The sequence below is a fragment of the Lissotriton vulgaris genome, chromosome 11, assembly GCF_964263255.1.
Source record: "Lissotriton vulgaris chromosome 11, aLisVul1.2, whole genome shotgun sequence".
NCBI lineage: Eukaryota > Metazoa > Chordata > Amphibia > Caudata > Salamandridae > Lissotriton > Lissotriton vulgaris.
Window position 1 is genome coordinate 92183818 of NC_141699.1, and position 26392 is coordinate 92210209.

Consider the following 26392-nt stretch of genomic DNA (forward strand, 5'->3'; position numbering starts at 1 on the left):
AGCTAGCATTTTAGCCAGCTTAGTGTTATACAGACGCGTCATTGGGTGGTTGCGTTCAAATGGCGCTTCTGAAAACAACATGCTTCTAATGGTGGGCTGGACCATGATTTTACGGGATGATGATGATGACTTCTTCGACCCAGTTACGCTCGGTGATGATGAACTTTTTCGCATTGGTGTCTCACTCTCTCCCACACTCTTAGTGTTGCTCACAGGGGGTGTGCTGCTGACAGGGATACTGGGTGTAAGTGAAGAAATGTTTGACGCTTCTTCCTCCTCGTCATCATCAGATGAAACATCAACGGATACAGTTTGTTGACTTCCAATTCGGGCTTCCTTGATCTCCTTTAGGTGCGCATGCCATTGGGCAGTGTGCTGTCTCTCAAGATGACCTCTCTGGCCTCCGGTACCATAGTTGGTACCAAGCTTACCACGACTAACTGCAAGCTTACACATGCTACAAATGGCTATGTTTTTTGTGCAAACACTAAAGAAGTCCCAAACTGCGGACTTCCAATGTCTGTGGGGGCGGAGGAGGCAAAACTGGTCATGCTGCTAATGCCAGATGAAGTGGAGGATGTGTGTTGCCGAACTTTACTACGTTGTGCACTTGCACCACCTCTAATTGAGGTCGAGGTGGATGGAGGTCCCTTCTGGCGAGAAAAAAATATGGAAGCGGTAGGTGGTGGTATACTATTTACCTCCAATGATGGTGGTCCCATTGCCTCCTCGTCAACAACATCACGCTCAGCAGCTTTTCGGGCTAGGGTCAAAATGTCTGTTTGCTGCATGCCCGCAGAGGCTGGAGTGGCGTGTATGATGACTGTGAGAGTCTTCATCAGCAGGAGTAGTATACACCACTTCTTCAGCGTCATCATCACACCCCATAACTATGAGTCTTTCAGGGACCTTCCTTTTACGCTTAGCTACCTTTGTCAGATCATGGTGTGCCTCACTCTCAGACGGCAGTGGTGGTTCCCAAGTTGGATCCATATCATCAGAAGGGGGCTTGAAGAAGATGTAGACACCATCCTTGATCTTTTCCTTGCTAGAGATGTGGAAGGCAATGAATGATCAGGAGGAGTGGCTTCCTCAAATGATACCTCGCCTTGAATGTCGATTTCCTGATGTGCCCCAACTTCGGGAGGAACAACTATTGTGGGCACTTGTACCCCTCCATGCACCTCTGCTTGTGCATCTCCTTGGGCTGCCTCTCCTACCACATGTACTTGGGCTTGTACTTGCACATGCGGTTGTTGTTGCGGCTGTGGTTGTTGAACACTCGTCAGAGGAGTTACTACAACCTGTGTTGATTGAGGGACATTGCTGCTACTTTCTTACGATGAGCCAACATCACTGGTCGATGGTGATTGAACAACTAGACTAAGTGCCTCTGCAGCACTCAAGGGCTTGGACTTAAGTTGGCGTGGTGGTGACACTGAGCCCAATGGAGTGGCGTTGCTGCTCCCAGCTTGGTCCCCAGCAGATCCCGCTGCTGCGGCAGGCGTATTTTTTTTTTATTACCAAAAAATGTGGCAGGCGGCACACCAGTCTCCTTGGTAACTTGCTTCTTCTGCTCCTTACTGGCAACTTTCTTGCTAGAGGAGCTACGGGGAACTTTTTTAGGGGCCATCTTCTTCAGATGTCAGAACAGCATGCCGCAGTTGCACGAGTTGCAGAGTTGTCTTGTCTGTGGCCACACGTGACGTCGCGTGACGTTATGCTGCACACACCGCTGCAGGACTTCTTCCTGGCACTGGTGGTTCTCTTGTTCACCTAAAAGTAATGGAAGACAAAGGAACATCAGTTATACATCCCAAAAAGTCAAAAAACACATAAAAATCACCACAATCCCATCTCATCCATGCCCTCAATGATGTTTAAATTCAAGACACCCCACAGAAAGTCTAGGCCCATGCACCACTGAGTACCCCTGGGCATAATGGATGAAAGCTAGGCAAAATGGGTGCAGGCCTGAGAACACTGCCTGCCTTCAAAATGGCCCCTTGTCCCCCAGCACATGGCCAGGGCCTGCCTGTACCAGCAATCAAAATGGCCCCCACCCACATGGCCAGTCCCAACAACACCCCCAAAAAGTCAAAAAACACATAAAAATCACCATATTCCCATGCCATCCATGCCCTCAATGATGTTTAAATTCAAGACACCCCACAGAAAGACTAGGCCCATGCACCACTCACTACCCCTGGGCAAAAGGCCCCAACAGCAGCCAAAAAAATCAAAAAACAGACAAAAATCAGCCCAATCCCATGCCATCCATGCCCTCCATGATGTTTACATTAAAGAGACCCCACAGAAAGACTCTGTCCATGCACCACTCACTACCCATGGGCAAAAGGCCCCAACAACAGCCCAAAAATCGAAAATTCCAAAATTGTAGTTGTAGCAACTGTAATGCCCCAAACAAACTTACTTGTGAAATTTCTAATCCAAAAGTGATCCAAAGAAAGTCAAAAAGGCCTCAAATACAAATATCCAGCAGCATCCACAAAAAGTATTCCTTCCAGGTCAAGATCCGAATGAAAGTGACCAGCACATGAAGAAAGCCCTGGGAGGAGCCTGCTGGACAGGAACAGGAATTTGAAGACTGTGGGGCACTTCCTTTCCCCCCCCCCTCCCCAAAATGGACTCCTTGCAAAAAAAGTGCAGGCAAATGTCAACCTGAGGAGTTATTCTGATAAAAATCATCATTTTCAGAAGGTTTATGCTGCTTGCTGGTGGATTTCTTGTGCAGAATTGCAAATTTTGCAATTTCGCGAGTGCGAGATTGTTGCTGCCCGCCGCATCTACGTGTTCGCAATTGCGAACTCCCGCGATGCGTGATCACGGCGTACTCGCGTTGACAAACTCTCGCTGTGCAAGGTGGCAAGCCGCGATGACGTAATCGTGGTCGCCAAACTTCCGCGGGATCCCGCCGCAAGATCCAAAATGGTGCAGCACACGCAAAATATCGAGAAAAACAACTCTGCAAACGCTGAATGATGGTAGGTGAACGCCACGCGCCGCAATATTGTATCCCCAAGCAAAAAAATCCGCTGCGTGCGAATTTGCGGATTTTCACCAAATTCGCGAGAGTTCGCGGATTGCGAATTTACCGAAAATCCGCAAATTCCGCGAGCGGAACGGATTTTACGCCCATGCTTAGTCTTGTATCTCTCTCTCAGGACTCGATGTCCCAGATACCCGCAAGAGTAGCCCGGAAACACTGGAGCTGGATTTCTCGGCAAGAGAAAAGACAGCGTCTCTTTCAGTGCGTCAGCTGGAGGGTCGGCTTCCTTCAGCACTTGCTGCTGCAGGGCGTCGGGCAAGTAGATAGTCGATCTGCTCCAAACCACAGTGTGTTTGTCTGGGCAAACCTAGGCATATTTATACATTGAAGGTGCCGAGTTTGACGTATGATTGGACTTAATAACGTCACTCAAAGACTCAATTCTTTGAAAACTCCAGGATTTCTTGGAGAAATCAATATTCAAGCAGGGGGAAGTCCTTAGCTGCTGAAGGCGGGTTTTTCCAAGAAATCGTTGTTGATTCTCGGAACTTAGTGGAAGTAGCCATGCCGTATTTGGGCTGCAAGGCTTAGGCCAAATATGGTAGTGATTTCTATGCCTTCATAAGGATATGATAAAATATACCTATATAAGGGCATGAATCGGGAAAATTTACACTAGCGTCCTACAATTATTTACAATATAACGATGTGCCCTTAGGAGTCTTAGAAATGATGAAAGTATAGTTATTCGAGAATCAGACATGGGGGTGGAAACATTGTGGTTAAGGACAAAGCAGATTATTGTCAGAAAATTAGGAGACAGCTAAGTGATCAGAATTGTTATCGCAAACTTAATAGTAATCCCACAATAGATGCTCTAAGCCTGCTTATTTTCATGGAATGAAGCAGGCTTAATGGAAGAGGCAGAGTTCAAATATCTGAAAGTGACTAATCCCACGTATGCTTTTATCTATATGTTGCCTAAAGTGCACAAGTCCAGATGTAATCCACCGGGTAGGCCCATCGTATCTAGCATACGTAGCATGACTGAACATTTTTCAGAATATATGGACTTGTTCCTCAAACCCTTAGTGATCAATTTAACATCTTATGTGACAGCCACCATGGATGTCTTGAACAAACTAGAAAATGTGAAATGAAAAGAGGAAATGAGTTTTGTCACCCTAGATGTAGTAGCACTATATATGTGCATACATAATGACCAAGGTGAACAAGCACTGAAGCACTTTTTAGGGAGTCATAGTGCCAGTGTGATTGAACACTCAGAAATGATTTTTGATATGAGCTCTATCATCTTAAAAAATATTTTTTTATGTTCCAGAATGAGTGGTACCACCAGATAAGGGGGACAGTGATGGGATCCAGGTGTGCTCCCTCTTACGCCAACCTTTTCATGGGTTGGTTCGAGAGGGAGCATGCCTGGAGCCAAACTGCAAAATGGACTGATTTTATTCTTTTCTGGGGTCGTTTTAGTGATGACATTTTGTTACTATGGTGAGGCACACAGAATGACCTCAAAGAATATTTTGAATTTTTGAACCAATATGACTTTAATGTAACTTTTACTCTGAATCATGAGGTAAACAAAATAGAATTTTTGGATGTGGAATTATGGGTAGAGGGTGAATTGATCAAAAGCAAACTTTACGGAAAAAGTACAGCAACCGATTCTATTTTGAGGGCGGATAGTGCTCATCCAATATCAGTAATCAAGGGGATACCATTTGGAGAAATTATTAAAATTCGGAGAAATTGTAGCACAGACAGCTGTTTTTAGGAAGAATTAAATCATTTGAAAAGAAGATTAATAAATAGGGGCTACCAGAAAAGGGCCTTGGATAAAGCCTCAAATAGAGTAAGCCAGATTTGTAGAGACACTACATTAGTACCAAAGATGAAATCAGTGACCAAGAGAAAACTGGCATTTGTGACAACTTATAATGCACAGAGGGATAACATTTATAAGGGTCTAACAAAAAATTGACACTTACTTAAAGGGGTTCCTGGTCTACTAAATGAGATTGGAGAGAAACCGAAAGTAGTATACAAAAGGAGCCCCACGATAGGCAACTTGATACTGAGAAATTACATTGAGCCACCAAAAATCAGTACAATCGGTTGGCTGCCTTCACCCCTGATGGGCTTTTTTGTACGTGGGTCCTGCAGTATTTGTAATTTGGGGATAAATAGGATAAAGAAATGTTGTTACAATACAGACAGATGTTACCAGATCAGGGAATTCATAAACAGCAACATTACTGGGGTAATTTATGTGATTATTTGTGCTTTGCAGTAAAATGTATATCGGCAGCACTAAGAGAACTAAGAGAACATTAAAAATCAGGATTCAAGAGCACAAACAAGCAATAATGAATTGGGATCCTAAATCGCCCATCTTTCAACACATCAAGGATAATCATGATACACTGAAAGATTTCAGGTTTCATGGGATTCAGAAAATTGAGCATATAATCAGAGGTGGGGATTGGGAGCTACAAGTAAGACAGCAAGAAGCTTGGTGGATTTGCCGGTGTAGAGCGGTAAAACTGTGTTTAAACAGTGATTCCAAGTTACATTATTTCTTGCAGTAAAATGTGAATATTATGTGAGATTTAAGAAAAAGGTGGGAACCACTTAAGCAGCAGTCAAACAGGTCAGTGTAGAACGATGAACACTATAGGATTTAGGGGATTTGGTTATCCAAAATCTAATTGGAGGGTCAGTGTAGATTAGTAGTTGGGGTCATGGATCAAGTTCATCTATAAGATAGGAGGAAATAATTTTTCCTCATATATTTAAATGGTGTAAAGATTGATAAATTATGAAAAGTGTGGAGGTTACCCATCTTCTTACTCCCGCTTAAGTTTAAAATATAAGTGGAGGGAAAGATTGGATTGGTGAAATAGTACTTGTACATTGGCTTTATGAAAGCACAACCAGCTGAGGTGTTATTTCTTTCACACACGATGTGGGATGGGGCGGCTTGTTTGAAACAAGAATAAGAACCTGTTGAAAGGTGTCGGAAAGTGAGGTGATTTTGAGACTAAGTAGCAATAATATTTAAAATAGGGATATAATGTGGAGATTTGATTTCGAGCAGGAAGGTCACGTATGTGTGAGGTTTTTTCTTTTGATGGTAGGATCATACTAATCCTGCTTTCCAGGTCTTCAGACATGGGAGTCAGTCAATTGAGTATATTAGTCTTCATGATATGTAGGAAAAGATCAGGCCGGTAAATCGGAATGGCGTTATGGTGGAATGGATGGAGGAAACGTATATAATACCTTGGTACTTTTTAATATGTAGGACAGAAGATCACATCTCTTTAACCATTTTACAGCGTTTTTTACACTGTATATAAAGGCTTATGTCAGTGAATGTATATACAGGACACATTCAGAGAAGTAACTAATGTAAGATGATCGCTCACCTAGATAGCAATACGAGCGATGCTTTATAGCTAAATATACAGATGGAGGCATGAACTGTAACAAAGGAACGGAACGTCACCCTTAGATGGGAGCTAAAACCTTAGTAGAAAATAGTTTATGTATTTTTTGGATGGGTGGAGGAAACGTATTTTGGATATATAGGACGGAAGGCCATGTCTTTTAGCAAATTTTACGTTGTCTTTTATACTGCCCAGAAAGGCCCATGCTTGTGATTGTTTAAACAGGCTTCACAAAGAGAAGGAAATAATGTCAGATGATTGTTTTCGTAGACAAGAACCCGAACGATGCTTCTTAGCCAAAGATAAAGAGGGAGGCATAAATTGCATTAAAGGGACGGAATGTCACCCTTAGATAGGAGGAAAATCTCAGATTAAAACAGTTTATATATATTTTTTTGACGTAATCGACGCACACAGACGGGAGATCTATCTTTTAGATTGGCTACACGGCACCAAAAAGGAAATGTTTGGACTCTTTCTCGCATGAGTGAATAGGATAGGATGTGATTGGTCCACACATGAAACAGGAAGATTAAGCGTGTCCGGTGTTTCCGTTAAACTGAGAAGGTGTGTCAAGAATAATATATTACAGTGCAGACCAAAGAGAAAACTTGAATGGAGTAATTGCTTACACTTGAGTGCGAGTCAAGACGTGTAGTGATTGGCTAAAAGGGACTTCAAATAGCTCTGTTCTTGGAGGGTGCTTTACGGCGGGAGTTATCGAACCTGGCTGTCAGGATGTGAGGATGTACGCCACAGATGAGATAAATAATAAGGTGATAAGATGATGCGTGGGAATTAATATGCGAGCTAGGGACTTTTACTGAATTTTACTGAATCAAATTCTTTTTTGGGGCAATTTTCAGGCTACTACAGCGGGTAAAACGGATTAAAAGATTATCACAAAGGTGGAGAATTGGGACATAACTGTGACTAATCAACTTTAGGAGACTTCTGATAAAGGAGTGAATTTTAGATTGAGGTGAGATGTGGTTATAAAGGAGGATGGGTAATTTTCACTGAACTTTTTTTGAAATGCGCTTAAATTAATGTGTGTTTGGGCATCAGTTAAAATACAGAATAGTCTTTAATATCATGGAAAACTTGATAAGGTTATTTGAGCGAGCGTTTTCTTGGTACATTACAGGCGATAGCCGCAGTTGCATGGTGATAGATGCAGGCGCGGATAGGACCTATGGAAGAGTACAAGTCTTGAATTAGGAGAGAATAAGTTCACCACTTTAAAGAGTTCTTTTGAGCACGTCACGAAAAATCTTAGTGTATATTTAATAAATGATTCTTCAATTTTAGATAACATATTAACTCCTGTTATCAATTAGGAGTTTTTGAGCGTATATGGGAAAAAACAAAAAATTGTCATGAGCGGAAGCTATTAGGAAAAACTGGACTAATAAGATCAATACTCTTATAAATAGGTGAGTTAAAAAATGAGGCACTATTGATAGCTGTAGTCAACCAATTAGGGGCATGAGGACTAAATGTCAATTTCTTTATATAGGTCTAAACTATTACCTATTTGCAAACAAGATTTATCGACTAAAGGGAGAAAGTGCCCGGCATTCCTTCAACTAGGATCATTAACCAAGGTGAGAGTCGATATCATGATTTAGGAGCAGTAATCATGCAGGGGAAAGAGAGAACTAGCATGAATGTGGAGGCTGGCATGTTTTATGTTCATGATACGGATTTTTGAATTTCTAAGCATATGTATCAAATGCAAAGAATGATTCCGAAACCACCATTGAAATGTTTCATTTTGTTGGTTGGTAACTAATAACATATAGATTGGTTACGATTTGTTGTATTTGGTATGTTTAGAATGGCATATAGGCAGGCGTCGAAATTGTAGTTGATTATGGGATTGTTGAGACCTGAATTCTTGTAAAGTATTATGATTGCTATTTCTCAGTAATCTCTTCGTTGTTGAACTACATTACTGACACAGACATCACCCAAAACTGTACTTTAGGTTATGCTGTGATACAGATTTGTATTGTCCTAGGTTTACTCAAACCTCCTCTGAGACTATGAAACCTTAATGTGTCTGTCACATTATAATCTTCCCAATGACAAAGCGAAACTGCAAGGGGTTTTATGCCCTTTTCTTTAAGTGAATCAATACTCAGTGAGTTCTTTTTATATCCTCTGGGCAGCAGGTAAAGTATTACCCAGCAGGTTAAAGGTAGAAACGCTATTCCTGATACATCCAAACCAAGTGAGTTTTGTCCTGCATCGCTCTTTGGCAGCCCATTTGAGATCATTAGCTCATGTTATGGTAGGTACAATATGAGGTGTAAGAAAATGCTGTGATCTCACTGGATGTTAAAGAGGCATTTGATCATGTAGAATGGGGTTACTTGTTTAGTGAACTGGCACACATGGAACTGGGGACTGAATTTCTATCGTAGGTAAAATTGCTTGTTTCAAACTTCATGACACTGGTTTTGTGCAATGGTTACATGCCTGTGTTGCATTTGCCATTTTAAACGTGTTAAATCATATGTTGACCTCGATTCCATGCAATGCTCTGATCTTCCATTTTGTTGCATCGCACTTCCATCTTGAGCTGCCTTGACCTGGAGTTACACTTTAGCAGTAACATAAACATGTTATTCACGTAAACCAGTACAAGCAGGTGCGAGGCATCTCGTGAGGATGCCTCGTGAGGTTATGTTGTACCTTCAGAGTGTTTTCATGCATTCCATACTTATTGCTAGAACAGAGGAAGGATGGCCGTGCCAGTCTCCAAGGCCAGAGAGTGGGAAAGGAATGTCTTTTGCCTCGACACCGCCTAAACAGAATCTGGCCAGGTCTGTCTGGGTGGGTCTGATGCAGAGATGGGGGCCAGCACTTGTGAATAGAGGGGCGAGAGCGCCTGCTAGAGGCTTCTCGAACAGGTTGATGTAAGCTATAAAAAGCGGGGTCTGTGGGGTGGAGCTCAGGAACTCAGTCTTGGAGTGGACGCACTCGCGGGACAACTTTGGTGCCCGAAGAGATTACTCCCTGAGCTGCCGGTCTGCGGGTTCCCGACCTGGTGTTCAGTGCTTGGCCTAGGGATGTTGAAGTCTCCGGTGCTGCAAATGAATCTGGTGAGGTGCTTTGTACTGTTTATATTTTTATTTGTTTGCTCTGTTTATATACCTGTATTCTCAGTTTCATATTTATGTATATAGTGTGTTGTATTCATTGTTTATTGCCTTTCACTCGGTGCCTAAGACTTTCTTAGTTGCAGTGACTTATTGCCTTTGCCTACAATATTAATAAAGATCATTTTTGCCTCCAGTGGAGTGTTGGAGTTTCTCTGTGAGTAAGTGGTGTGCGTAAGTTCAGATTACGCAAGTGGGCAAAGCAATACATTTTGGCGTAGTCGGTTGCAGGATATGAACGTTGATTTAAAAGGGGAAAATATTGTTTTTTTTAGTAATTGAAAGCAGACTCTCAGATTATCAGTTGATTTATTTGCATGGGGGTAGCCCATATGGTGTTCTGGCTCATGAGTGAGCTAATTGTGTTTGGTTGAACGAGAATTGCTTTGTGTTTAAATGTGTTTTGTATAAAGGGCTTGTGAATAGCTTTTTTACATTAGGCAAAAAGGGCTGGATCCCTTTAAAAGTGTTCAGTAAAAGATGCATTTAAAATGTGCTCAGCTGCAACGTGAATGTAACATCTCAGAATATAACCCTGAAAGGTGGGATGACATTTCAGACATAGATAGTGGGGTTATTTTTAATGTGTTGTTTAACATGCGTCCACAATTTGAGCATTTGCAAAAAGAGCTGAAGGAAATGTTAATTGATGCCCAGTGTGAAAATATTCCTTTGACAACAGAATTAAACGTGCATGATTTACATGTGAAAAATGTTACAGAAAATCTAGTCAGGTTGCCAATTACACAGGCTGTTTTAATTAATTCTTCCGAAGAGGGTTTTCAGTCAGGAAGGAAAGATAAGAAGACCCGTGTTTTAGAATTAACGATCACCAGTGGTGGAAATAAATCAGACCCAACAGTGTATGATGAACGGTGCTTTAAAAGAGAAATGTACCCATATGTTTTTGAAAGTGTACAACAGCAGAGTGTGTATGACTGGTTAATTAAAAGGTTTAAAAGTGTGTTTTGTGATATTACACAAAACCAATGTGCCCATTTTAGCTACAGTGAAGTGCAGGGACTTTTCAATTTAGATGCAGAACAAATGCCCATGAATCTGTGCTTGTGCACACTAAAAGATACTGGACAGAACAGTATGAGAGAAAATGTGATTTGCTTATGGGAGATTGCATTGGTTATAAAATGGCCCATTTAGACAGGGAAGGTTGTCTGTGCAGAACAGAATTAAACAGAAACAGATTTGGTAACATCAATATCAAGAATAAAATGTTTTCGTAAATTTGATAATTCTTTGCCCATGACAGTTGACTGTTACAAATTAAACCAACACCTTCTTTGACTGTTGCGGTCCCAGATATTGTTACAGAAGTACTGTGAGACTTCGTATGTGACTTTTTAAGGTTGCCAATGTTTTTTACATGATAGTTTAAATTTGCCTGAATTAGCTAAACAGAAGAGCAGAGCATTTAGAAATAGAACGCAGGGTGTTGATGGAGGTCAAAAGAGGTTGAGTCTGTTTTTTGTCTTAGACGAAAGAAAGGGTTTTTTAACATCATGCTGTTCCATTTAAGAAGGGAAAATTCCACAGCTTTTAGGTTGTGAACGGCTGGGAACTGACAGGCTTTGATCTTGAAGAAAAAGATAGCACAGCCTGCCTCGGAGCATTTTGTGAAGGCGGGGCTCAAAAGCGAGTACAGGAGCAGAGTCTTCCCTGCTTGTTATGTTTGGCGAGCACCCAAATTGTGTCCGCGGAAGAGCTCAGTGTAAAGGAGGGGGGATTCCACTCTTCAGACTGTGAAGCTTCCTTTAATTGGAAAGGTAGGGAGGCTTGCAAAGGTGCAGGCTTCATCACCATCATGCCCCCTCCCTATGAGGAGGTAGGCAGGGCAGACAGAAATTGGCAGGCGCTTCGCTCTTGGAATGTGAGCTCCTTGAAGGGAGGGTTGCGAGGCAGAGAGCAGGCTCTGTTAGGGTTGAAATTGAGCCAGCCCTGGGACGCGGACATCTCCGAAGGGAGGGGGTCTGCTAGCTAGGAGTGCAAAGGGAGTGAAGCTGAATTCCCCAGCCCCTCTGGCTATGAAAGAAAAATCAGATTTTGCCCAAATGAATTTAGAGGATATAGTGCAGGTAGTATTCTTGAACTATTCCCCAGATCTAGAGGAGAGCTTTGCAGACAGAAATAAAATATGGGACTTCGAGAGATGTAAAAAGAACATTCAGCCTGATTCATGAAGTAAAATTGCGCCCGCAATCGCTGCGAAAATGCAATTGCGGGCGCAATTTCCGTAATCGGCATTCAACATCAAAATAGCGAATTCGCAAACACAGAATAGCGATTTCGCTATTATATTCGCAGAATCCCGGCAGGTGAGCATTAGCGAATCCGAAAATGCGTGAAACCACGGATTCTGCGAAAATAATAGCGAATTCGCTATTCTGTGTTTGCGAATTCGCTATATAATCGCAATCGGTATTCAAGAAAAATCGCTAATAGCGAAAAACCCAAAAATCGCAGTTTGCACCGCGCAAAATAAGGACAACTCAAAGCAGGTGGTAACCATAAAAGCCATGCAAAAAAAACTTTCAAAAAACCGTTGTCCAATCACCAACAGGTTCTGGCCTGACCAATCACACATAAGGACCATCATCAGCAGCGGCATTAGGAGTCCCACAATGCCAGGAATGTACATGGTGGTGAGGCGTCGAAGGCTACAGCGATTAGCACTGAGGAGACGCAGGATCCAGGACAGGATATTCCGCCAGCGGGTCACCTTGCTGGGCCAAACCAGAGAGCAGATATATGCTAAATACAGGCTGAATGGGGAAATGATAATGCAGCTAATACAGGACCTTGACCCCCTGATGCAGCACCCAACAAGCCGTACCAATGCGGTGCCTACACATGTGCAGGTATTGTGTAGCCTGCACCTCCTGGCCTCCAGGAGTTTCCAGGGGATAGTAGCGGCTGCTGGGGGGATATCCCAGCCCACCATGTCACGCTGCCTCCACACTTTTGTTGACGCCATGCTCACCCAGCTACACCGTCACATCAAATTCCCCGCCAGCCAACAGGAATTGGACATGACCAAGCTACAATTCTACAATGTAGCCCATTTTCCACATGTGCTCGGATGCATAGACTGTACCCACGTCGCCATCTGCCCACCAGCTGCCATGGAGTATATGTTCCGCAATAGAAAGTCCTACCACTCCCTCAACATCCAGATGGTCTGCAATGCTAAGACATACATCACTGACATTGTCGCACAGTACCCAGGGAGTACCCATGACTCCTTCATATTCCGGCACAGCGGCCTCCACACACGACTGGTCAGGGGAGAGTTTGGGGAAGGACACCTACTTGGTAAGTACACTTTGTTGAAAATGTCACATTGCTAAGATGTAACAGCGCAGCGCAGGCAATCACCATCTGCTCCTCTCATTTAGGTGACAGTGGCTACGCCCTCCGTGAATACCTCCTGACCCCATACCTCAACCCTGCTACACCCCAGCAACGGCGCTACAATATTGCACACATACGGACAAGGAATTGCATAGAAAGGACATTTGGCCTGCTCAAGAGCAGGTTCCGCATACTGCACAAGACAGGTGGGGCCATGTATTACAGTCCTGCTGTGTACTGCCGCATTGTGGCTGTCTGCGCAATACTACATAACATTGCAACCAAGCGCCGGATACCTGTTGACATCTCTGGCAGTGAATCTGAGGGTAACAACCGGCCACCTGCACATGCGCGCCATGCACATGGGGAGAACCCAGCAGAAGGGCACAGACGTCGCAACCACATCACAGTGAACAGTTTCTAGTACAACCTCTTCCATCACCCCACAAATCAACAATGCATGCAAAATGTAATGATGACACAATGCTAATGTGTGTAGCAAAATAAATGTATTTGTTCAATTCACAAAAAATAAATAAGGTTCCAGTACAAATAACTCCCACTAACAGTATTACAGCATACTGCTGTGTATTAGAACATGGCAGGCTTAACGTCAGCGTGTGCCAATGAAAGTCTGAAGTTCTCAGGTGCGCCTACTGCGCGTTGCGCCCAAGCGCCTCTGAGGGGCATCCTCCTCCGGGGCTTCAGGACCTGGCGTGGGCCTGGTGCTGCGGCTGTGTGGTGGGATTTGTGAGGCTGAGTGGCTGCTGACGCTGGATGCCCCCTCACTAGCATCATCACCCTCCACAGTGGATGGTATTGCTGGAGGGTGTAGTGCCATGACGGCCGTGGTGAGGTGCTCCAGGACCCTGGTCATGTCCTCACTGCACTGGACTAGTTGGTGCTGCTGTGTCAGGGAGCGCCGCGCCAACAGAGAAGTTGCATTTGCAGCTACATAATTCGCCCTGCTGTATGAGGCCAGCCGGCTCATAAGTTGACGGTGGCTGCGGCGTGCTGCACTGCGCTGTGTGGACATCGCAGCGGTGTTCGCCTCCATGGCTGCAGCCATGCGGGCCATTCCCTCACCCACACCTGCCATGGCTGCAGTCATGTTGTCTAAGCGCTCCCCCACACCTGCCATGGCCACCCTCATGCCTTCCATGTGGCCTGCAACTGTGGCCACATTGCGCCCCATCATATGGAGCTGAAGCTGAATAGCTCCTTGCTGTCGTGCCTGGCGCTGGTGTATCCGGAACATGCGTCCTTCAACGCTGAGACGCGCCAGTCCCTGTCCATTGGCCCGCCTGCTTGCTGGAGTGGAGTGCTGGCATGACCTGCCACGCCTGCCCTGCTGGCCTGAGTCTGTGGCTGGGCGCTGTGTGGCAACTGGCGCGGGCCCGGATGTTGTGGCGACAGCTGCTGGGGGTGTGACAGCTGGTGTTGCTGGTGCGCCAGATGCAGGGGGTGTGACACCTGGTGTTGCTGGTGTGCCAGATGCAGGGGGCACATTGGTAGCTGCCCTTGCTGCGGCTCTAGGTGGTGCAGCGGTAGCAGGAGGCACAATGGTAGCTGGCCTGGCAGCAGCTGTGGGTGCTGCTCCAGTCGCAGGGGGGACACTGCAGGTGGATCTGGCTGCTGGTGTTGTAGCAGCGGCAGGGGCTGGTGCCTGGGTTGGTGGTGGCACCTCCTCCTCCTCCTGGACCTCCTCATCAATTTGCAGCCTTTCACTATCGCTGCTTTCGCCACCTGTGGGGGTAAGTGGTGGATCATTAGTTGCATGTATCTGGCAGATGTGCAGTTGCTACATGCATGCTGGGTGACATTCCCTGAATGGCTGTGGCTTTGTGTGCTTTGGGACCTGTCTGGCTGCATTGTGGTACTACAACATTGTGGCCAGACTACATCTCCCACAATGCATCAGGACATTCCTTGATGTGCAACTATGGCATGCCTATGGGACATTAGGGGAGCCTATTTGGTCATGGACATTCATAGGGGGCAGGGTCGCAGTCGCATGCCACTTACCTTGGGTGTCTTGAGTGGTGCAGGATGAGTCGAGTCGTGTGAATCCTATACAGGCCTCCTTCTCCAGGGTGTCCTCCACCTGGTCCTCCATGGCAGTACTGGGTGGGACTGTTGGTCCACCTCCTCCAGTGCCCGATGACTCACCAAGGCGCGCCGCCACCTTCTCCTTGGCACGGCCTCGGAGGTCATACCAGCGTTTCTTTAACTCCTCTAGGGACCTGTCCGCCACTCCCACGGAGTTAACAGTGGAGGCAATTGTAGGAGAGTAGGGTCTGCAATCCTATGATCACCCAGATTTTTTGCTTTTGTTTCACTGGTTTACGACTTTCTCTGGCTGTGGGCCTGCCAATCAGACCCACAGCCTGGCTGTTCTCTTTCTAAATTACATCATGTACCCTAGGTGCATCTACCAATTGGTACTGGGCCACCTTATCAGACCCTGTAACTCAGGGCATAGGTGTACCCAGGGCTACCAGGGGCTGCAGCATGTATTATGCCACCCCTGGCTGGCCTCCTAAATTTGACACAACTGGCTGCATGACAGCTGGGGCAAAGTCGTGTAATCACTCTTTGCTGTAGGTGTAGTATACCTATACCTAACCCTAAAATGGACACACAGACTCCTATCAGTCACTCCTATGGCAGGCCTTGACAATCCTGAAGGCAGAGTGCTTGGAATCGTGTGAGATGGTGCTCTGGCATGAGCTGAGCCTGTCTGCAGCTTGCGGAATCAAGTCCTAATAGCTGTTCCATGATATTGCATACCATATGCTCTTAAGTGCATTATAATCCTCGCGGTTAAATGCTATCTTTGGTATTGCTTTATCAAAACATGTCGAGTAAGGTGTCATACGAATTGGAATACTAACCCCTCGCCAATTCTGGCGACGGGGTTAGCATTCCACCCTTCTAGAGGGACACAACATGTATGTAACTGTGAACCCCGGTTAAAGTTAACTGAAGCCTCAGCTCCACAAAATGGATGCTGCCACCACAGACACGAGTCTGACCTCCTGCTGCTGCGAGTCCTTCCAGCGAGGGAGGCCTGGACAAAGGGTTTCCTGTCCGGGGCGGTGCTAGCACCGTCCCAGACATGGTTTTGTGTATCCTGGGTAGGCAGGGCTTTTCAGGAAGGTGACTGCTGAGTGGCACCCCGGTGCTCACTACGCATAGGCCAGTCAGAACCAGTTCCAGGGGCACACCAGCCCCTGGCCTGGGGAAGTCCGGCAGGGGAGAGGGGTGTAACCACCCCCTCCTGGTCCCACCCATAGGCAGGACCTAGTCACCGGGTCAGCCCCCTTTTTTAGTATAAAGATAGGAGCGGGCCCCCTGTTCAAATTAGATCATCTTTGGAATCAAGATACCACTTTCTTCGAAAGGACTTCACGATTTCTTCTTCAAGATTCTCCCTTGTGGCTAAGGAGTAGTCACCCTGCATCAAGCGGGCACCATCCTAAAGAACACTGCGGTCTGCTGCAAGTCCTTCATCACTTATCCGACGACCCAGCTCGACGAGACCCGGCTTCCCTGGCACCTCTGACCTCTACTCACCTCTACAGCCAAGCTGAGAACCGTGAGTGCGACGAGACCTCGAGGGACCGACGATCGCCAAGACTGCACGACATCTTTACTGCAAGCCCACCGTGTCCTCCACTGGTGAGTGCTTTGGGGTCCGAGAAGCCCCGACCCTGCGCAGCTCCAGCACCCAAGGTCAGCCTCCCTGCATCTCCACGATCTGCGTGGGGCCCTTCTGCTGTCTGCTGTGCACCGCGTTGTTTGGCTACTAGCCGGCTGGCTTGTGGCCTTCTGAACGACGCCCGACGACTTCACGACTGCTGGTCTGGTTGCTCCAGACTGGCCCTTGCTTCCTTCTTGAAGAGAGGCACCCCGGACCCTCCTGGTCCACTCCAGACGCCATTTTGAGTCCACCGCGTGGGCTTGAATTTGCCAAGGCTTTGTTGCCCAATCCTGGGTCCAGCGACGCCAACAGCTTCTATCTTCGTGGGACAGCTCGATCCTCCATCCTGGTCACCGACAACGCCTCCTGGTCCGTGAGATCTTCGAGCTCCAGCGTCACCCACTCACCTTGTCGAGGTGGCTACCATCCGGTGCCCTCCTGGTGCCCACTGACTACTGGCTAGTAGTCTCGAACTTGGTCCCCTCTGCTTTCAGGTGTCATCTATCTTCTAGATCCAGGCTTGGATCCAACTGAACTTTCTTCACTGGTCACCGGCCAGCATCTTTTCTTCCGGCTCCTGGTCCGTCTACGAGGATTCCCGACGTCTTTTCAGACCTATGCAGCCGCAGCCCCTGGGCTAGGTAACTTCGGCATTTCGGTGCCCCAGCATAGCCTCACTATCCAAGGGTCAGAATCTACTTTCGTTTTCTCCCTACCAGGTCGGGTTCGCCCGAGAACACTAACTTTCTAATTCCTAGCTACCATAGACTTTTGTCCGCATCTCGCGTGAGAGTGCACACACTGCACCCGAGTCCCCTAGGCCTCCTAGAAGTAATCTAACGATTCCCTAGTCAAGTCCTAGCGATTCCAAAAGCTATTAGTACTGTACTTACCTGCTAGGAATTTCACATTCCACTTTCAGAGTATATGGTTTTCCGTGCCCCTCGGGCATTTGTATATACTGTGCTAACTTAAGTATTTTTGTAAGAGTTTTGGTTTGTGCTTAGTACCCTGTCCTCATAAAGAGTACAGGGCTGTTGTGATCTTTAATAAATAACTGTTTATTTTCATAACACTTGTGTGGTGTCCTTTCACTTGGTGTTCAAGGGGTATATGTGTGGTAAACAGCTGGCTTAACACGCCCTCTCGAGTCTTTAGCCTTAGACTGCTCGTATCCATGCTACTAGGATAGCTGGTCTATAAGGTTGACTTACAACCAATCATCAATAAGGGTTGCTGGACTGATACATAGTGTTCACTAGAATAGTGAGCACTGCATATCAGGCCACCTTCTCACATTGGTGAGCAGCGGTTGGGATTTGAGCTTGCTGTTGTTTTACCACACGTATCCTAAGAATATCTTGTTGAAAGATCACATAAGTACTGTTAGGTACATATAACTAAAGCTTAGAATACTCTGAGTTCTACTGAACCAGCTGTTGTAGCTCCTCAAGGCTTAGCACACCTTGGCTACAACTCTAGCAAGGGATCAGTAGGTAACACATAGTGTAGGTAGGTGCATCACTTACACCACACTAGAAACAGTATGTCAGACAAAGGTGGAAACACTGAGTCTCCCCTTGTGTCAGTTGACCCTCCACAGGTCATCCCTTCAAGATATACTGTGCTTAGCTTCCATGAGTTACGACAAGTATGTACCTCTAGGAAGATTAAGCAGGGGTCTAACCCCACAACTGCTTTTCCGATTGGTCTCTTAGAGACTTATGATGCAAGGAGGGCTGGTAACCCAGACCCTTCTACTTCAGAAGGCAATATGCCCTCCCTACAGGGTCCCTTTGATAGCCAGGACCATCCCCTTCAGGAAGCAGATGATGCTGATGATGAGGATGATGACTTGGTGTCTGGGGAAGAGGCAGACAAGGGACAGGTAGAAGTCAGTAGACTAACCAGGTCCAACTTAAGCAGACATGAGATGGATTCTAGGGGAGCCCTGGGGCCACTCTCAGGTCAGCTTAACATTGGGAATGGACGAGCTAGGTCTCTATCCAGAGACTCTGGCAGATCCCTTCATACCAATGGCTCTCAACGTTCCTCTCAGAGGGGAATGACATCTCCCCAGAGGAGAATGTATGTAGCTAAGGAAAAGGCAGCCAATCTGAGGATTGAAAGGGAAGAACTTGCCCTGGCCAAAGAGAGGCTTGCCTTTGCTAGAGAGCAACAGTTGAGTGGGGCAGTCCCCACTGGTGGCAGCATTGTACCTAGCAATAGGGAAAGGAGTTTTGATACAAAACACCTTGGTAAGATAGTGCCCCCCTTTAAACAAGGGGATGACATCCACAAATGGATTACTGCTTTGGAGAGGGCCTGCACTGTGCAAGTTGTTCCCCCAAGTCAGTGGGCAGCTATCTTGTGGCTCTCCCTTGAAGGTAAAGGAAGAGACAAGCTCCTCACCACAAGGGTAGAGGATGCTAATGATTACCAAGTCTTGAAAAATGCACTGGTTGATGGGTTTGGCCTAACCACTGAGCAGTACAGGGTGCTGTTCAGGGATACCCAGAAAACTCAGTCTCAAGATTGGGCTGACTTTGTAGATTGTGCCACTAAGGCTTTTGAGGGCTGGTTGCTGGGCAGTAAGGTTACTGATTATAAAGGATTGTACAATTTGATGATGAGAGAACAAATTTTAAACAATTGTCAGAACCAGTTGTTGCATCAGCATCTTGTTGACTCAGATCTGACCTCTCCCCAAGAATTGGGAAAGAAGGCAGACAGATGGGTTAGAACAAGAGTTAAACAGAACCAGGGCCAGAATCAAGGTGGTCAGAAGAAAGCAGACCAGTAGGGTAAAGATTCTAAGGGGGAACAAAATGACCAGAAGTCTTCGACAGGTCCCCAACAACCCAAAGAGGGTGGGGGTCAGGCTCCCCAAAAGAAGAAAGAAGGCCAATCTAAAAGGTGGTGCCAATACTGTAAAAGTAAAACTCACTGGTTTAGTGAGTGCACCAAGAAAGGAGGAGGGCAGACTCCTGCCACTGCAGCCCCTAAGGCACCTGTGCCCCCTAGTACAGCCAGCAGTGGTAGTGCACCTCCCAAGGGTTTAGTAGGGTTAACCCTGGGTTCTGAGGGGAGTGACAACTTAGTTGGCACCCTCACTCAGGCTGTCCTTGTCAGGACAGGGGATATGGATATGTCCCCTGACATCAGTCCCAATACTTTGGGCAAATACAGACAGACACCTTTCATTAATGGAAAAATGGCTCAGGCCTATAGGGACACTTGTGCCAGTGTCACAATGGTGACACCTAGCTTTGTGGACCCTGGACAGATCATGCCAGGTACAGAATTCCTGGTGACCAATGCAAGCAATGTCACTACCAACCACAGTATGGCAATTGTAGCTTTCTCCTGGGGAGGGGTAACTGGCCAAAAGAAGGTTGTAGTTAGTTCAGACCTCCCAGTGGATTGTTTGTTGGGCAATGATTTGGAGTCATCACAATGGTCAGAAGTGGAGCAGAGGACTCACCTGGAAATGTTAGGCTTGCCAGCACATGTGTTTGCTGTGACCAGGTCACAGGCCAGGAAATGCCCCACTGAACAGGTGCTGGATCCTGGAACAATGGACCAGACACCTTCCAAGAAAAAGAGCAGTAGGGTTAAGGCTGTGCCTTCCCCCTTACCCCAGGTTGTGGATCAAGTCTCAGAGGAGGCTGACCTACAGGAATTGAGGGAAACTGAGCCTAGAGAGTTTGAACTTGATCAAGTTGAATTCTTGGGTTCAGGGGGACCCTCAAGGGAAGACCTGGGGAAGGACCAGTTAGACTGCCCTTCTCTTGAACCCCTCAGACAGCAGGCTGCTGCTGAGGCTGCTGGGAACGCCACAGGTACCCACAAGGTATACTGGGAAGATGGACTCCTGTACACTGAGTCAAGAGACCCCAAGCCTGGCATGACCAGGAGGCTGGTTGTACCCTTGTCTCAGAGAGGTTTCCTACTTACCTTGGCCCATGAGATTCCCTTAGCAGGTCACTTAGGCCAGACAAAGACTTGGGACAGGCTTGTCTCACACTTTCACTGGCCTCACATGAATGAGGATACCAAGGAGTTTTGTCGCTCCTGTGTCACTTGCCAAGCCAGTGGTAAGTCAGGTGGCACAACAAAGGCCCCCCTTATACCAATGCCTGTGGTGGGGGTGCCCTTTGAAAGAGTGGGGATTGACATTGTTGGTCCAATGGAACCCCAGACAGCATCAGGGCACAAGTTTATACTGGTGGTAGTGGATCATGCCACCAGGTATCCTGAAGCTATACCACTTAGGACCACCACAGCACCTGTGGTGGCAAGGGCCCTAGTTGGAGTGTTCTCCAGAGTGGGCTTCCCTAAGGAGGTTGTCTCTGACAGAGGTGCAAACTTCATGTCAAGCTACTTAACTGCTATGTGGAAGGAGTGTGGTGTCAATTACAAATTCACTACACCCTATCACCCACAATGCAATGGGCTTGTTGAAAGGTTCAACAGGACCCTAAAAGGGATGATTCATGGACTACCTGAAACACTCAGGCGTAGATGGGATGTCCTGATGCCCTGCCTTCTGTTTGCTTACAGAGAGGTCCCACAAAAGGGGGTTGGCTACAGCCCTTTTGAACTTCTGTATGGGCATCCTGTGAGAGGCCCCTTGTGTTTGGCGAAGGAAGGATGGGAGAGACCTCTCAAAAAGCCTGCAACCAACATAATGGACTATGTACTTGGTCTCCGCTCCAGGATGGCTGAGTATATGGAGAAGGCATCTGAAAACCTTAAGGCCAGTCAAGAACTTCAAAAAGCTTGGCATGACCAAAAGGCTGTCCTGACTGTTTACCAGCCTGGACAGAAGGTGTGGGTGTTGGAGCCAGTGGCCCCAGCAGCACTCAAAGACAAATGGTCTGGGCCCCACACAATTCTTGAGCAAAAGGGAGAGGTCACTTACCTGGTGGACCTTGGAACTCCCAGGAGTCCCCACAGGGTACTCCATGTCAACAGGCTCAAAGCATATGTCGACAGGAAGGACATGAGCCTGCTCATGGCCATAGATGAGGGACAGGAGGAAGAGAGTGACCCTCTCCCAGACCTGCTCACTCAGAATCCTGATGATGGGTCAGTAGATGGTGTTGTCTTTTGTGGCAGCCTCTCTGAGCATCAGCAGAAAGACTGTAAACAGGTTCTTCAGTCTTTCAGACATATGTTCTCTCTGACACCCAGTCAGACCAATTGGTGCACCCATGAGGTTGACACTGGTGACAGCCTGCCAGTCAAGAGTAAAATCTACAGGCAGCCTGATCATGTTAGAGACTGCATAAAAACTGAAGTGCAGAAAATGTTGGAATTGGGAGTCATTGAACCCTCAGATAGCCCTTGGGCTAGTCCAGTAGTTCTAGTGCCAAAGCCTCACACCCAAGATGGTAAGAGAGAGATGAGGTTTTGCGTAGACTACATGGGTCTCAATGCAGTCACTAAGACTGATGCCCACCCAATACCAAGGGCAGATGAACTTATAGATAGATTGGCTTCTGCCAACTACTTAAGTACATTTGACTTAACAGCTGGGTATTGGCAAATCAGGTTAGCTGAGGATGCCAAGCCCAAGACAGAATTTTCAACCCCTGGTGGGCATTATCAATTTGTGGTAATGCCCTTTGGTCTGAAAAATGCACCTGCCACCATCCAAAGGTTGGTGAATCAAGTCCTTACTGGGCTGGATGACTTCTGTGCAGCATATCTAGATGATATTGCTGTCTTTAGCTCCACCTGGGAGGATCACCTGGTCCACCTGAGGAAAGTGTTAGAGGCTCTGCAAGCAGCAGGCCTCACTATCAAGGCCACCAAGTGCCAGATAGGGCAGACACAGGTTGTATACCTGGGCCACCTTGTAGGTGGAGGCCAGGTTCAGCCACTGGAGAGCAAAATACAGTCAATCAGGGACTGGGCTCCTCCAACCACCCAGACTCAGGTTCGAGCTTTCTTGGGCCTGACTGGATACTACAGAAAGTTTGTCAGGAACTATGGTTCCATTGTGACACCATTAAATGAACTGACAAGTAAGAAAATGCCAAAAAAGGTTCAGTGGACAGCAGGCTGTCAAAAAGCATTCGATGACCTAAAGCAGGCCATGTGCACAGCACCTATCCTTAAGAGTCCAGACTACTCCAAACCATTCATTGTCCAAACAGATGCTTCTGAGTTGGGTGTGGGAGCTGTTCTTTCTCAACTGAATTTTGATGGTCAGGATCAGCCCATTGCTTTTATAAGCAGAAGGCTGACCCCCAGAGAGAAGAATTGGTCAGCTATTGAGAGGGAGGCCTTTGCTGTGGTTTGGGCCCTGAAGAAGCTGAGGCCATACTTGTTTGGCACTCACTTCAAGATTCAGACCGACCATAAGCCCCTCTTGTGGCTAAATCAGATGAAGGGTGAAAACCCCAAACTGCTTAGGTGGTCCATTTCCCTACAGGGGATGGACTTTACAGTGGAACATAGACCTGGTACTGATCATGGCAATGCCGATGGGCTCTCCAGATATTTCCACTTAGAACAAGAAGACTCACCTGGTCAAGGTTAGCTTATTGTCCCAAAGTTTGGGGGGGGGTCATGTAGGAGAGTAGGGTCTGCAATCCGATGATCACCCAGATTTTTTGCTTTTGTTTCACTGGTTTACGACTTTCTCTGGCTGTGGGCCTGCCAATCAGACCCACAGCCTGGCTGTTCTCTTTCTAAATTACATCATGTACCCTAGGTGCATCTACCAATTGGTACTGGGCCACCTTATCAGACCCTGTAACTCAGGGCATAGGTGTACCCAGGGTTACCAGGGGCTGCAGCATGTATTATGCCACCCCTGGCTGGCCTCCTAAATTTGACACAACTGGCTGCATGACAGCTGGGGCAAAGTTGTGTAATCACCCTTTGCTGTAGGTGTAGTATACCTATACCTAACCCTAAAATGGACACACAGATTCCTATCAGTCACTCCTATGGCAGGCCTTGACAATTCTGAAGGCAGAGTGCTTGGAATCGTGTGAGATGGTGCTCTGGCATGAGCTGAGCCTGTCTGCAGCTTGCGGAATCAAGTCCTAATAGCTGTTCCATGATATCGCATACCATATACTCTTAAGTGCATTATAATCCTCGCGGTTAAATGCTATCTTTGGTATTGCTTTATCAAAACATGTCGAGTAAGGTGTCATACGAATTGGAATACTAACCCCTCGCCAATTCTGGCGACGGGGTTAGCATTCCACCCTTCTAGAGGGACACGACATGTATGTAACTGTGAACCCCGGTTAAAGTTAACTGAAGCCTCAGCTCCACAAAATGGATGCTGCCACCACAGACACGAGTCTGACCTCCTGCTGCTGGGAGTCCTTCCAGCGAGGGAGGCCTTGACGAAGGGTTTCCTGTCCGGGGCGGTGCTAGCACCGTCCCAGACATGGTTTTGTGGATCCTGGGTAGGCAGGGCTTTTCAGGAAGGTGACTGCTGAGTGGCACCCCGGTGCTCACTACGCATAGGCCAGTCAGAACCAGTTCCAGGGGCACACCAGCCCCTGGCCTGGGGAAGTCCGGCAGGGGAGAGGGGTGTAACCACCCCCCTCCTGGTCCCACCCATAGGCAGGACCTAGTCACCGGGTCAGCCCCCTTTTTTAGTATAAAGATAGGAGCGGGCCCCCTGTTCAAATTAGATCATCTTTGGAATCAAGATACCACTTTCTTCGAAAGGACTTCACGATTTCTTCTTCAAGATTCTCCCTTGTGGCTAAGGAGTAGTCACCCTGCATCAAGCGGGCACCATCCTAAAGAACACTGCGGTCTGCTGCAAGTCCTTCATCACGAATCCGACGACCCAGCTCGATGAGACCCGGCTTCCCTGGCACCTCTGACCTCTACTCACCTCTACAGCCAAGCTGAGAACCGTGAGTGCGACGAGACCTCGAGGGACCGACGATCGCCAAGACTGCACGACATCTTTACTGCAAGCCCACCGTGTCCTCCACTGGTGAGTGCTTTGGGGTCCGAGAAGCCCCGACCCTGCGCAGCTCCAGCACCCAAGGTCAGCCTCCCTGCATCTCCACGATCTGCGTGGGGCCCTTCTGCTGTCTGCTGTGCACCGCGTTGTTTGGCTACTAGCCGGCTGGCTTGTGGCCTTCTGAACGACGCCCGACGACTTCACGACTGCTGGTCTGGTTGCTCCAGACTGGCCCTTGCTTCCTTCTTGAAGAGAGGCACCCCGGACCCTCCTGGTCCACTCCAGACGCCATTTTGAGTCCACCGCGTGGGCTTGAATTTGCCAAGGTTTTGTTGCCCAATCCTGGGTCCAGCGACGCCAACAGCTTCTATCTTCGTGGGACAGCTCGATCCTCCATCCTGGTCGCCGACAACGCCTCCTGGTCCGTGAGATCTTCGAGCTCCAGCGTCACCCACTCACCTTGTCGAGGTGGCTACCATCCGGTGCCCTCCTGGTGCCCACTGACTACTGGCTAGTAGTCTCGAACTTGGTCCCCTCTGCTTTCAGGTGTCATCTATCTTCGAGATCCAGGCTTGGATCCAACTGAACTTTCTTCACTGGTCACCGGCCAGCATCTTTTCTTCCGGCTCCTGGTCCGTCTACGAGGATTCCCGACGTCTTTTCAGACCTATGCAGCCGCAGCCCCTGGGCTAGGTAACTTCGGCATTTCGGTGCCCCAGCATAGCCTCACTATCCAAGGGTCAGAATCTACTTTCGTTTTCTCCCTACCAGGTCGGGTTCGCCCGAGAACACTAACTTTCTAATTCCTAGCTACCATAGACTTTTGTCCGCATCTCGCGTGAGAGTGCACACACTGCACCCGAGTCCCCTAGGCCTCCTAGAAGTAATCTAATGATTCCCTAGTCAAGTCCTAGCGATTCCAAAAGCTATTAGTACTGTACTTACCTGCTAGGAATTTCACATTCCACTTTCAGAGTATATGGTTTTCCGTGCCCCTCGGGCATTTGTATATACTGTGCTAACTTAAGTATTTTTGTAAGAGTTTTGGTTTGTGCTTAGTACCCTGTCCTCATAAAGAGTACAGGGCTGTTGTGATCTTTAATAAATAACTGTTTATTTTCATAACACTTGTGTGGTGTCCTTTCACTTGGTGTTCAAGGGGTATATGTGTGGTAAACAGCTGGCTTAACACGCCCTCTCGAGTCTTTAGCCTTAGACTGCTCGTATCCATGCTACTAGGATAGCTGGTCTATAAGGTTGACTTACAACCAATCATCAATAAGGGTTGCTGGACTGATACAAAGTGTTCACTAGAATAGTGAGCACTGCATATCAGGCCACCTTCTCACAGCAATCCCCTGCCATATCCGACGTTTCTCTTGTTCAGGGACCCTCCTGGAATCTTTTCCAAACAGTTTCTCATGGTTGGCCACCACCCCCTCTATCAGGTGTTCTAGCTCCTGCTTGGAAAATGTTAGTTTCCTTTTGCACCCAGACGAGCTGCTGGTGCCAGGTTCAGGTTCCTCAGACATTGTAGCAGAGTTGTGGATCTGTAGTTCTCTCCTGTATAGCAGCAGCTCTCCAACTTGCTCCCTCTCAGTCAGCCTCACTGTGGAGAATGGGGCAGCTTCCTGGTTGTGATGTCATTACTGGGCTCGAAATGCGACTTCCCGTTTTCCCGATCTCGCGAGTTTGCGATCTCGCAAATAGCGATATCGCAAA

At 47.2% G+C, this 26392-nt stretch overlaps 1 protein-coding gene across 4 annotated transcripts in view; it reads left to right on the forward strand.

Annotated features, from left to right (window-relative positions):
* LOC147679019 (solute carrier family 2, facilitated glucose transporter member 11-like) overlaps window positions 1–26392 on the forward strand; it is a 608312-nt gene that overhangs the window by 64818 nt on the left and 517102 nt on the right. For 2 of the 4 annotated variants that reach the window (XM_086942754.1, XM_086942756.1), the window contains exon 1: window positions 9416–9593. The exons of the other annotated variants lie outside the window; for them this stretch is intronic. The gene's annotated coding sequence lies outside the window, so the exon portion shown is untranslated. Of the gene's footprint in view, window positions 1–9415; window positions 9594–26392 lie in introns of those variants that run through there. 4 annotated transcript variants of the gene reach the window in all.